General features: G+C 37.1%; 1 protein-coding gene across 1 annotated transcript in view; it reads left to right on the top strand.

Moving 5' to 3' along the window:
• The window catches only part of LOC126263743 (lysosomal acid glucosylceramidase-like), a 212,864-nt gene that overhangs the window by 106,719 nt on the left and 91,575 nt on the right, over positions 1 to 14,570 (top strand). The gene's annotated exons all lie outside the window — the stretch shown is intronic.

Genomic DNA, 14,570 nt, shown 5'->3' on the forward strand with positions numbered 1-14,570 from the left:
CGTCTTACTAGCCAGACTACAATATCATGGAATAAATAATACACCATTATAGAAACTTCCTGGCAGATTAAAACTGTGTGCTGGACCAAGACTCGAACTCGGGACCTTTGCCTTTCACGGGCAAGTGCTCTACCATCTGAGCTACCTAAGCATGACTCACGCCCCATCCTCACAGCCTTACTTCCACCAGTACCTCGTCTCCTACTTTCCAAACTTCACAGAAGCTCTCCTGCAAACCTTGCAGAACTAGTACTCCTTGAAGAAAGGATACACGGAGATGTGGCTTAGCCACAGCCTGGGGGATGTTTTCAGAATGAGATTTTCACTATGCAGTGGATTGTGCGCTGATATGAAACTTCCTGGCAGATTAAAACAGTGCACACTCCAATGCAGATTGAAAATCTCATTCTGGAAACATCCCCCAGGCTGTGGGTAAGCCATGTCTCCACATATCCTTTCTTCCAGGAGTGCTAGATCTGCAAGGTTCGCAGGAGAGCTTCTGTGAAGTTTGGAAAGTAAGAGACAAGGTAATGGCAGAAGTAAGGCTGTGAGGATGGGGCATGAGTTGTGCTTGGGTGGCTCAGATGGTAGAGCACTTGCCCGTGAAAGGCAAAGGTCCTGATTTCGAGTCTCAGTCCGTCACACAGTTTTAATCTGCCAGGAAGTTTCATATCGGCACACACTCTGCTGCAGAGTGAAAATCTCATTCTCAATACACCTTTATAAATAATTGATTCTTATCTAAATAGCAGGAGACATTTTGTGTCAGTTCAAACTAGGCATTTTACCTTGAAGAAAGTCATGTCTAGTGTACCTCAGGGTTCTGTCCTTGGACCATCTTCATTGTTGCAACTAATGATTTGCCATGTTATGTTGGACTTCAGTAAGTTATCTGAAATGAAAATGGTACAACTTTAATTACCACAGGTCACAAAAAAGGTTTCACCAGAAATCACAGGACACTTTCTTTTTCTCTAAACTGACTATCATCTACAAACTACTGTGTGAACCAGAAAAAATTCAGCATCTGCAGCTGAGACTAGCTAAAGATATAAAATCAAAATCTGTAAAACAGTTGGGAATATATATTGATTCCAAAATAGACTGGCAACCCCACATTAACCATCTCTGCAAAGAGATTTCATGGGTGTCCTGTCTCATATGGAAATTAGCTGATCTAGTGAGTAATAAATATCTTTAGACAAGTTACTTTGGACTTTTTCAGTCTCTCACACCTTAGGAGCTGTTGCTATGGGGTCACTCACGTCATGTCAGTGATGTACTACTGAATCAGAAATAGGTTCTATTAATAATGTATAAGATAAATCCAAAGGAGCACTGCCATCCTTTATTCAGTAAGATCAGAGCATTGACAGCGATAAATCTTTATATCTATGCATCATTAATACATGTTAAAAACAACATAATAGAGCTTAACACCAGAGAGAATATGCACTGTTATGACACCAGAAACAAAAAGTGTATAGACATTCCTAGGCATAGGCTGACAGAAAAGGGCAATACTCACAAAGTGAGGTGCCTGAAATTTTTTAATGAATTACCACATTATGAACTGAACATACGTGTCAACAATTTTAAAAGTAAATTGTAAAATTGGTAAATAGACAATCCATTTTACAGTTTAAGAGAATTCTTTGATGCTTGTAATGTACAAATTGAGTTTCTGGTTTATGATAGTTATTTTGTACAACTGGTTAATATAGGATAAATAAAACATATGTGATTAGTACAGTGATTGCTGTTGCATCATGTCATCAATTTAAAGCTTGTTTCACTGCATGAGGTCAACAGCAATAAAGAACCTGACTCTGAATCTGAAAGTAAAACATCAAAAATGGTAACACAAACAATAAGAAGAACAATCAGTTAGCATTATATGGACTACAGTTTGCTAATATGTCTTTGCATTGTTTGGATAATATGTGATGTTTGTTATCTTAAGTGAGAAAAGAAGAGTGTTGTTCATGTCTACTATAATCTACTTGTTCAACCATTAACTCATGAATCATGTTTCATGAAACATAACCTCAGGTAGGGCCTACTGAGATGTGGAACAAGTCATCAAATATATTGACAAAGTAAGGAAGATGTCAGAGACTAATTAATAATTAAGTATTTAAAACTCTTAAGACACATTTGTGCCTAGTCAGGCAAAAAGTAACAGTACAGTTAGCAGGAAAATTGTTACTCTGAAGCAGGGAAAAACAGCTGTTTCTCCTTTATATTAGATAACTGCAATTTGTTTCCTGTTGCTAACTTGAAATTCAGCAAATTTGTTGACAACTTCTCATTTATGTTGAAGCAAATAGACTTCACACCATCTGCTGTGGTCACAAAAAATTTTGCACCACCTTGAGATCTTTCTCTGTTTGGTTCTCAGGTATCAGAGTGGACTAACTTCATAAGTTTGTTTTAGTTGCCTTCTCATTTGGTGAATGGAGTGGACATAGTGCTACCAGACACTGACATCACTGAATTTCAGACCTGTCACAGACTTGTTTTTAGCATTTTGATCATATCTCATGAGTTCAGGTGGTCTAATTGAGCATGGCAGTTTTGCGTATCACTTTTTGTAACTTTTGGCTTCGAAAAGACACATGCCTTTGGACCATTTTCCTGTAAATGAAACCAGTTACCTCTCAAGTGCCATATGTGTGGTTTTTGGCCACAACCTTTGCCACTGAAATGAGATTGGTTCCAAGTTTTGGCACATACAAAGTGTTCTTCATTGTTATGGAGATGGAACCACTGACAGCAGATGTGCTGTGTATGTCACCTTTATATGTTACTTTTGTAGCCCTAAATTCACTTGTGTTTCTGTCACATTTGTGATTAATTTTGGACTTTCGCACATGTGTGATGTGCAGCCACTGGGTATGTACCAAAAACTGTTGGTCACAAAACTTTGGAGTGTGCTCATTCATAGAGAAACAGCAATGAAGTTCATCAACATTGTCTGCAGCTTACACACTTAGTTTTTTCTTGAGAAAGCACTCATCTTCTCTACTTCCTTTCTTGTTACAAAGCTGCATTTGCACTCTGACTTTTCCCTTTTTTGTTTGTTCTGTGTTGGTGCAAGGTGCCATTGAGAGGGCATAGCAGTGATCAGACACTCATTGCAAGTAAGAATTTCTATCTGGCTTTCCACACAATAGATGGCCAGATGACGGCAGAGGGACAAGAGACTGACTGTGACAGCCAAGTGACTTAGACACACCTATAACTATGTCTCACAATGTAGTCTCAAATATACACTATCATCATCAATGTAATTTTATTTTCAGCCGCCTTTCCTTTGCAAAGAGTATATGCATTTGTATAGATTGTGGAAAGAGCAAGGCATCACACAATTACCACACATCTTGTGGGTGCCTACAGTTTGGTCCTGTGGACATAATGGAAACAAATGAAACTATTCAGAAGTGTTCCATCACAAACAGTATGTTGCACTTTGATTTGTACATACCACAAACTATGACCATCAGCTTTTGTGGCTTTGTGTGTGATTCTCTCAGATTAGCATGCGTTATAAGTTCCTCCAACATATCAAGAGTGAGGTACATCTGCAGTAGAGCTCTTCAGTCTCTGGGGCACAAATTCCACAAGAACCATGTTGTGAAGTGCATCTCAAGCCCGGAGACATTGTTGACTGACAGTTCCGACATTGTAGGCTGAGAGTTCCGACAACATAACACCAGTAAGCCATCCTTTGCCAAAACCACCAGCAGCTGCAGCCCTGTCAGTGCACCACAGGTACTGTTCTCCTACTCTGTAAGCAGTCTGGCTCTATTTACTTATCCTGTTATCCTGTGTGCTGATATTTTTAATTATGGATCCTGTCAAAAAATAAAGTATAATTAAGAAAACAGCAGTGATTGAGGCATGAGTGACTAGACCCTCCACATTTGTTAACAGCTTTCAGCAAGGATCAAATTGCAGTTACGTTAGACTAAGACAGCCATTGCTAAATACAAGTAAAGATGAGTACAATGGCATTCTGAGTTGGTTGGAGAATCACGACTGTAAGGATCACATGATGCAGATTGGGAGTCATTTGAAGACTTGTGCTTAAATTTTGAATGAAAAATAATGACGTTACTCGAGTCAGAAGTTGTCTTACCTCCTCATTCTGCAAGTTCATACAATGCACATGAAATAAAGCTCCAAGCAATTTTGTTGCCAAAATTTTATGGTGGTATTGCAGAATTTGCAAATTTTCTCAACACCTTGAAGGCACTAGTTATTAGCAATGAGTCCTTAACTATTTTACAATGGTACTATTATTTGTTGTCATGTGATTCTGGTGAAGCTTGTAAGCTGAATGAAAACTGAGTGGTTACAGAAAGTAACTTCAGGATTGCATGGGATCTGCTTAGTCAAAACTGTAATAATCCCATAATAATTGTTGATTTGCACACAAAAGAACTTCTGAATCTGCTATCATCAAAACTGAGTCCGCTAGGGACTCATGGACATTAATCAGCCAGCTAATGAGAAATCTGAACATGATTGAGGTCATGCTGGTTGACATTAAATTGCATGAGGTACTTGTGCTTGTGTCACATATTTTTCTTGATCACAATAGTGTGAATCTGAGGAAATAGTGGAAATCTAAAACAGTAGTCACCACATTTCCTCATCTGAAAAATCTGGCAGCATGTCTAGAAATCAGCTGCCAGATGTTAGAGCTTATTTATTTGGACAAAATGCTGCAGCAGTCCCGTTAGCAAGCCATGAAGCTTACTAATGCAGAAGGGTACAATTTTTGACAAACATTTCTCACCACTGCCCCCAAATGTGAATTCCGTTATTCGACACAAAGAATAAGTAGGCTTCCTTAGTTCAAACAGAGGCATATTGCAAGAAGAATAAACTTTATGAACAGACAAAAGCTGTGGTTCACTGTCTGGCATGGCACGAAACATAGGTAGAAGGAATACCAGGCCGGCAGCTGCCGCATTTGTAACAAGACTACACTACACTTCTGCACAAGGAACAAGTCACCTGTAGTGGTGATACCACAACAGAAAACATACTGCACAGTTAAACACAACCACCAACATGCAGAAGTACTATTATCAACTGCCCTTGTAAACAATGCCAAGAAGAATGGGAAGATGTTCTAATGTGGAGCACTTCTTGACATGTCTAGCAGCTTAGCAAACTGGATGGGATTACAGCTCAGCTGGCATCCAATACCAGTAAGTGATATCAGTGATGTTCAAACCACAGAATCATCGCATGATTGTGATGTGTATTTTTTTCCTCAAGATTTGCTTACTACCAAACGCATGCTGTCTCAGCATTACAGCCTCTTATAAGATGGCCACTCCCAACAGCACCCCTTGAAATCTCCATCTGGCAGCTTCCTAAGCACATAACGTTAACGGGTCCATCATTCAGTAAAACTTGTGAGATTCATCTGTTGGGTCCACTGATCTTTTCTTAAGTATAGAAACTTGGTCAGCTAACTAGAGAGAACCACCCAACCTTACAAGACATGTCATTTGGTTTGACTAAGTTAGTAAAGATACCTCCTCACTCAGTCACGTCCAGTGGGTCTGGCAGCAAGAAGAAATGAAGGCTGTTCTGTGCACATGGAGGAACAGCAATTATGTTAGGAGAATATTGAGAAAAATCATTAAGAGGAAACTTACAAGTAGGAGAACTTCACCACAGAAGCAAAGGCATTCATTCATATGATGTGGCAGCAACACTATTACAAGGATACTGAAGAAATACAATATGATCAAACAGTCTCCAAGGAAAGCAAACTTATCTCACTTCATCTATTTCTGGACAAGGAATGGTGGTTAAGCTTGGGTTACAAATTGGAACAGTCAGAAGCTTCTTATAGTCAGAAGCACCCCATAATTCTTCTTCCTAAGCATCATGTAACTAAATTAATAGTCATGTCTATTAATGTTGCATGCAGAACCTCAACTCCTATTAGCAAGCTTCAGACAGTGGAAGATCTGTAATTAGGCAAATAATTCACAAGTGCCTTCCTTGCTACTGCTTGAAGGCAACCACTGCAACCCAACTCAAGGGACAAATCCCTTCATTCCATGTAGAACAAAGCAGACCTTCTGTTAATTGTGGGTTGACTGTGGAGGTCAAGTATGTGCAATGAACAGTGGAGACAGTGGTGTAACTAGAGCAAAGATTTACACTGCATTGTTGGTTTGCATGACGACAAAGGCAATACACAATGAGCTTGTCACTGTTCTGTCCTTGCAAGCTCAACCCCAAGTTCCTTGAAGATTTATTTGACTGCGGAGCACTTGCATAAATATTTACAGTGACAATGGAAAGATGTTCATGGCAGCAAGGAATGAGCTGAGTGAACTGCATAAACTGTTCAGCTCTCAGTTTCATTCAACAGAAATCCAGAACTATGCATTACAGAGTGGAATATCGTGGCATTTTATTGCATATCACACTCTGCATTTTGGTGGACTATAGGAAACACGTATAGGATGCATCAAGACACATTTAAGGAGAACTGTGGCCAACCAAGTGTTAATGTTTGAAGAATTATACACACTTCTAACTCAAACTGAAGTGTGTTTGAATTCCCAGCCCATTATACAACTTCCTGATAACCCAAGTGCATTCTTGTATTTTACTCCACACCATGTTCTTATGAGTGAACTCTGAAATCTTGATAAGACTCTCAGAGCTAGGCTTGCATTCAGAGGCATTATCCAGGTTTTTGAGATGGCAGCTCATCCAGCAGTATCAGCAGCATAAGTGAGAATGATGGTCAAAGGACTACCCTATCACAGCAGGAGAAGCAAACAAAAGACAATCTACAGCCAGGTACACTTGTCCTCTCAAGGAAGATTATTTGCCACAGTTCGTGTGGCAATATGGGGACATTGTTTGCACACAGCCTAGTCCTGATGGTATTGTAATCTATCCCTTCCTCACATCATTTGTTGATTGTCATTGTCTTTATGATTAACTCTTTTAACAGATTTTGAGAGGAGTGAGATTTACAGTAAACTTTTTACTCATCTTCCTTCTCATAGTTGGCCCTTGTTCTTCACATATAGGGGCTGATTCTTGAAGTTGAAATTTTTGACATTATAGGTTATCATGGTTCCAATTGACATAATAAGTTTGAAGTAAGTGTGCACTGTATTTTTTGTTTTCACGTTAATTTATTCTCTCACATTTATCTATATAACAATGTCTTTTGAATTTTCACGTTAACAAAGCTGAAATAACATTGTTAATCCTAAATATAAAAATAATAAACAGCGTCAGATGGTCTAATAATAAAAATTTTAAGTGTGACAAATATTTTGTAATTTCAAATATTTATAACATCCAAACTAAAATATTTTATAAAATCATTCCTTTCCATAAATTTTAGCTTGAAATACAACGTAATGTGTATAAAATTACATGAAAGTTTTCAGAAAAGCACCTGAGTTAATACTGAACTGTCCAAAATCCGAAAAATAATACTGGTATCAAAAAATACTGTTGACAATAATGGGGAATAATAATATGGAAACAGTGTGTTTACAATATTTTGTGACCTACTATGAGGTTTGCCAAATGGTGTACAAAATGACACCAAAAGATAGAATACAGATTGTCAAAGTTAAATTCTGAAATTACAAGAACATTTTAGGTTGTATGATCATCACTTCCCTATGAACATAAGTATAGGTTAGCTTACAAAAAACTGCAAAAGGTATGGAATGAAATACACAGTATCTGACAAATTTCTGATTATAACAAACAGAGTTCTTCTTGCTTACAATTTGTCTATAGTTCGATTAAGTGTGAAACCTGAGTTGTGAAATGGCAAATTAACATATAGTAATAATTTCCAAAATTATGGACAAAATTCACATGAAGTTGCTCTAACATATCTAGCTTCATACAGAATGATCTAATCTAGTGTAATCTTTAAGTCTTTTTCAGCATTGTAATGAATGTTGTTTAAGTGACTCTTAATGTTACGTAAAAATGGATAATAAAATATTATAGAAAAATGTTGCCCTAATAACCTAATGTAAATGAACATAATACAAAAGTGAAACATTGTTCCTACAAACATAGTAAATACCGCAAGTGTAAGCATATTAACTACCATAAAGTAGAATTCAGATGTACAGATGTATCTGATACATAACATATTAACTACAAGAATACTGATTACACCAGTTTATAGGTCTCACTAACCTTCCACAGCATTACACCTAAGTCAAACAAGATTTAAAATTACATAATGTATTGGGAAGTTAATCCTCCTACTTGAAATAATGTGGAATAACACTGTCCACAACAATGACTTCTTTTCTAAACAAATACTTCCTTGAAATTTGTATAAAAACAAGAATTATGCATATAGGATAATTTCTTGGGTAACAATTTACAAATATCAGTCACAAGACTGATGTAGTTGACAGATGCCTGAGTACATTACCCAGCACCTAAGATCTCTTCAAAGTTGACTGGACCAACAAGAGTGCAGCCATACAGGAGTGTGGGAGGGGACCCACACACATCTTTCAGATTCCTCCCTATATTGCTCATCGCACACTCCAGTGGATAGGTAACTTCCTGTCTAGCTTTCACATTGAATCCTGAAACAGTGTTTTATGTACGAAGTATGCTGATCAATACCTTCCTCACATCACACGGTATGTGCTTTGCCTCTCTATATTGAAAAATGAAGTACTCAGGGTTTACATCAGAATGGAATAAAAGGTGTTCACAGATACGGTACATTAATAAACAGAACTAAACACAATGAACAAATGAACTAGTTAGGTAATGTGCACATATATATTAAGGATATCTCAAAGTAACATGCAAGTTGGACTGCACTGACGCAGCATCCAACAAATGCCTAAAATATGAGGTATGGACCATAGTTCTTGATGTACTGACATAATGATTCTGTGTTTAACACACGCGTGTGTTTCGTTTGCACATATGAAATTTCAAGATACTACTCCTAATATTTACAGTACACATATGAAATTTCAAGATACTACTCCTAATATTTACAGTACACATGAATAAAACAAGTCTTCACTCAATTTACCACAACACCCATGACTTTACCCAAAAAAGTTCCTGACAATTACATCACTTTCTGCAGAGTACAAAATAATAATAATAATAATAATAATAATAATAATAACAATAATAATAATTCAGTCATTACACCGAAATTAATGACACATACAACACGGAACAAAATTATAAATGAAGAACAAAAAAGCAGCTGCAAAGGAGCACGAGGATGTAAAGAGCAACTGATAATAGATGCAGAGGTGCCATATCAAGCTAAAACTAAACAAAGGTCGCTACACTACACATACATTGATTACCAAAAACCTTTTGATAGTGTACCCCACTCACGGTTACTACAAATATTGGAAATATACAAAGTAGATCCTAAATTAATACAGTTCCTGAACATAGTAATGGAAAATTGGAAAACCACACTTGATATCCAAACAAATTAAAATAATATCTCATCTCAGACAATACAGATTAAGCGTGGAATATACCAAGGAGACTCATTAAGTCCTCTCTGGTTCTGCCTTGCTCTGAATCCCACTATCCAACATGCTAAATAATACAAATTATGGATATAATATTACTGGAACATACCAACACAACATCACACATTTGCTATACATGGATGATCTAAAACTACTGGCAGCAACAAATCAACAACGCAACCAATTACTAAAGATAACAGAAATATTCAGCAATGCTATAAATATGGCTTTTGGAACAGACAAATGTAAGAAAAATAGCATAGTCAAGGGAAAACACACTAAACAAGAAGATTACATATTGGATAACCACAGCAACTGCATAGAATCGATGGAAGAAACAGATGCCTATAAATATCTAGGATACAGACAAAAAATAGGAATAGATAATACAAATATTAAAGAAGAACTAAAAGAAAAATATAGACAATACTGAAAACAGAACTGACAGCAAGAAACAAGACAAAAGCTATAAATTCTTATTGACCTACTCATTTGGAGTAGTGAAATGGAGTAACGCAGACCTAGAAGCACTCAATACAATTACACGATCACAATGCCACAAATATAGAATACATCACATACATTCAGCAACAGAAAGATTCACATTAAGCAGAAAGCAAGGAGGAAGGGGATTTATCAACATAAAAAACCTACATTATGGACAGGTAGACAATTTAAGAAAATTCTTTCTAGAACGAGCAGAAACTAGCAAAATACACAAAGCAATCACTCATATAAATACATCGGCTACACCATTGCAATTTCATAACCACTTCTACAACCCTTTAGATCACATAACATCAACAGATACGAAGAAAGTAAATTGGAAAAAGAAAAACACTACATGGCAAGCACCCATATCATCTAACACAGCCACACATCGATCAAGACGCATCCAACACATGGCTAAGAAAAGGCGATGTGTACAGTGAGACGGAAGGGTTCATGATTGCAATACAGGATCAAACAATAAACACCAGACATTACAGCAAGCATATTATTAAAGATCCCAATATCACAACAGATAAATGCAGACTTTGAAAACAACAAATAGAAACAGTAGATCACATCACAAGCGGATGTACAATACTAGCAAATACAGAATACACCAGAAGACATGACAATGAAGCAAAAATAATAAATCAACAATTTGCCATACAACATAAACTAATAAAACAATGCGTTCCCACATACAAGTATGCACCACGAAATATACTGGAGAATGATGAATACAAATTATACTGGAACAGAACCATTATAACAGATAAAACAACACCACATAACAAACCTGACATCATTCTCACCAATAAAAAGAAGAAATTAACACAACTAATCGAAATATCCATACCCAATACAACAAATATACAGAAGAAAACAGGAGAAAAAATTGAAAAATACATCCAATTGGCTGAGGAAGCGAAGGACATGTCTCATCAGGATAAAGTTGACATTATACCAATTATACTATCAACTACAGGAGTCATACCACACAGTATCCACCAGTACATCAACGCAATACAGCTACATCCAAACGTATATATACAACTACAGAAATCTGTAATTATTGATACGTGATCAATTACCCGAAAGTTCCTAAATGCAATGTAACATATACCGTACAGTTAAAAGGAAGTCACACTTGATCAAGGTCCGTGTCACTTTCCATTTTTAACCACACATAACGTCTGAGAAAGGAAAGAAATAATAATAATAATATAACAATAATAATAATAATATAATAATAATAATAATAATAATATTTAACACTAATAGCCCCCTCATGAAACATGGACCTTGCCGTTGGTGGGGAGGCTCACGTGCATCAGCGATACAGATAGCCGTATCGTAGGTGCAACCACAATAGAGGGGTATCTGTTAAGAGGCCAGACAAATGTGTGGTTCCTGAAGAGGGGCAGCAGCCTTCTCAGTAGTTACAGGGGCAACAGTCTGGATGATTGACTGATCTGGTCTTGTAACACTAACCAAAACGGCCTTGCTGTGCTGGTACTGCGAACGGCTGAAAGCAAGGGAAAACTACAGGTGTAATTTTTCCCAAGGGCATGCTGCTTTACTGTATGGTTAAATGATGATGGCATCCTCTTGGGTAAAATATTCTGGAGGTAAAATAGTCCCCCATTCAGATCTCCAGGCAGGGACTACTCAGGAGGACGTTGTTATCAGGAGAAAGAAAACTGGTGTTCTATGGGTCGGAGTGTGGAATGTCAGATCCCTTAATCGGGCAGGTAGGTTAGAAAATTTAAAAAGAGAAATGGATAGGTTAAAGTTAGATATAGTGGGAATTAGTGAAGTTTGGTGGCAGGAGGAAGAAAACATCTGGTCAAGTGAATACAGGGTTATAAATACAAAATCAAATAGGGGTAATGCAGGAGTAGGTTTCATAATGAATAAAAACAATAGGAATACAGTGAATGCATTATTGTGGACAAGATAGACATGAAGCCCATGCCTGCCACAGTAGTACAAGGTTATATGGCAACTAGCTCCACAGATGACAAAGAAATTGATGAAATGTATGATGAGATAAAAGAAATTACTCAGATAGTGAAGGGAGATGAAAATTTAATAGTCATGGGTGACTGGAATTCGACAGTAGGAAAAGGGAGAAAAGGAAACGTAGTAGGTGAATATGGAATGGGAGTAAGGAATAAAAGAGGAAGCCGCCTGGTAGAATTTTGCACAGAGCATAACTTAATCATAGCTAACACTTGGTTCAAGAATCATGAAATAAGATGGTATACATGGAAAAGCCTGGAGATACTGGAAGGTTTCAGATAGATTATATAATGGTAAGACAGAGATTTAGGAACCAGGTTTTAAATTGTAAGACATTTCCAGCAGCAGATGTGGACTCTGACCACAATCTATTGGTTATGAACTGTAGATTAAAACTGAAGAAACTGCAAAAAGGTGGGAATTTAAGGAGATGGGACCTGGATAAACTGACTAAACCAGAGGTTGTAGAGAGTTTCAGGGAGAGCATTAGGGAACAATTGACAAGAATGGGGGAATGAAATACAGTAGAAGAAGAATGGGTAGCATTGAGAGATGAAATAGTGAAGGCAGCAGAGGATCAAGTAGGTAAAAAGATGAGAGCTAATAGAAATCCTTGGATAACAGAAGGTATATTGAATTTAATTGATGAAAGGAGAAAATACAAAAATTCAGTAAATGAAGCAGGTGAAAAGAAATAAAAATGTCTCAAAAATGAGATTGACAGGAAGTGCAAAATGGCTAAGCAGGAAAGGCTAGAGGACAAATGTAAGGATGTAGAGGCATATATCACTAGGGGTAAGATAGATACTGCCTACAGGAAAATTAAAGAGACATTTGGAGAAAGGAAAACCACTAGCATGAATATCAAAAGTTCAGATGGAAACCCAGTTCTAAGCAAAGAAAGGAAAGCAGAAAGCTGTGAGGAATATATAGAGGGTCTATAAAAGGGCAATATTCTTGAGGACAATATTATGGAAATGGAAGAGGATGTAGATGAAGATGAAATGGGAGATATGATACTGCGTGAAGAGTTTGGTTGAAATAAGGCCCCGGGAGTAGACAACATTCCATTAGAACTACTGATAATCTTGGGAGAGCCAGCTCTCACCATCTGGTGAGCAAGAGGTATGAGACAGGCAAAATACCCTCAGACTTCAAGAAGAATATAATAATTCCAATCCCAAAGAAAGCAGTTGTTGACGGATGTGAAAATTACTGAACTATCAGTTTAATAAGCCACGGCTGCAAATTACTAACATGAATTCTTTACAGGTGAATGCAAAAACTGGTAAAAGCTCACCTTGGTGAAGATCAGTTTGGATTCCGTAGAAATCTTGGAATACGTGAGGCAATACTGACTGTACGACTTATCTTAGAAAATATATTAAGGAAAGGCAAACCTACATTCCTAGCATTTGTAGACTTAGAGAAAGCTTTTGATAATGTTGACTGGAATACTCTCTTTCAAATTCTGAAGGTGACAGGTGTAAAATACAGTGAGTGAAAGGCTATTTACAATTTGTACAGAAACCAGATGGCAGTTGTAAAAGTTGAGGGGCATGAAAGGGAAGCAGTGATTGGGAAGGGAATGAGACAGGGTTGTAACCTATCCCCAATGTTATTCAATCTGTATATTGAGCAAGCAGTAAAGGAAACAAAAGAAAAATTCAGAGTAGGAATTAAAATCCATGGAGAAGAAATAAAAACTTGGAGGTTCGCCGATGACATTGTAATTCTGTCAGAGATAGTAAAGGTCCTGAAAGAGTAGCTGAACGGAATGGACAGTTTCTTGTAAGGAGGATATAAGATAAACATCAACAAAAGCAAAACAAGGATAATGGAATGTAGTCAAATTAAATCAGGTGATGCTGAGGGAAGTAGATTAGGTAATGAGATACTTAAAGTAGTAAGTGAGTTTTGCTATTTGGGGAGCAAAATAACTGATGATGGTCGAAGTAGAGAGGATATAAAATGTAGACTGGCAATGGCAAGGAAAGCGTATCTAAGAAGAGAAATTTGTTAACATCGTGTATATAGTGTCAGGAAGTTGTTTCTGAAAGTATTTGTTTGGAGTGTCCCATGTATGGAAGTGAAACTTGGTCGATAAATAGTTTAGACAAGAAGAGAATAGAAGCTTTTGAAATCTGGGGCTACAGAAGAATGCTGAAGATTAGATGGGTAGATCACATATCTAATGAGGAGGTATTGAATAGAAATGGGGAGAAGGGAAATTTGTGGCACAACTTGACTAGAACAAGGGATTGGTTGGTAGGATGTATTCTGAGGCATCAAGAGATCACCAATTTAGTAAAAAAGGCTGTAGACATGGATTTAGAGGTTGATGGAACAAGGCTGGAAGAAGTAGAATCTGCTAGATTCTTAGGTATTCTTGTGGATAATGAACTGAAATGGAAAAAACATATTAATAATGTCTGTAAGAAACTGAACTCTGTCATATTCTTAATGATGCAGATATCACAGTATTCAGACAAGAACCTT

This window comes from Schistocerca nitens, chromosome 6 (assembly GCF_023898315.1).
Source record: "Schistocerca nitens isolate TAMUIC-IGC-003100 chromosome 6, iqSchNite1.1, whole genome shotgun sequence".
In the NCBI taxonomy this organism is placed as follows: Eukaryota; Metazoa; Arthropoda; class Insecta; order Orthoptera; family Acrididae; genus Schistocerca; species Schistocerca nitens.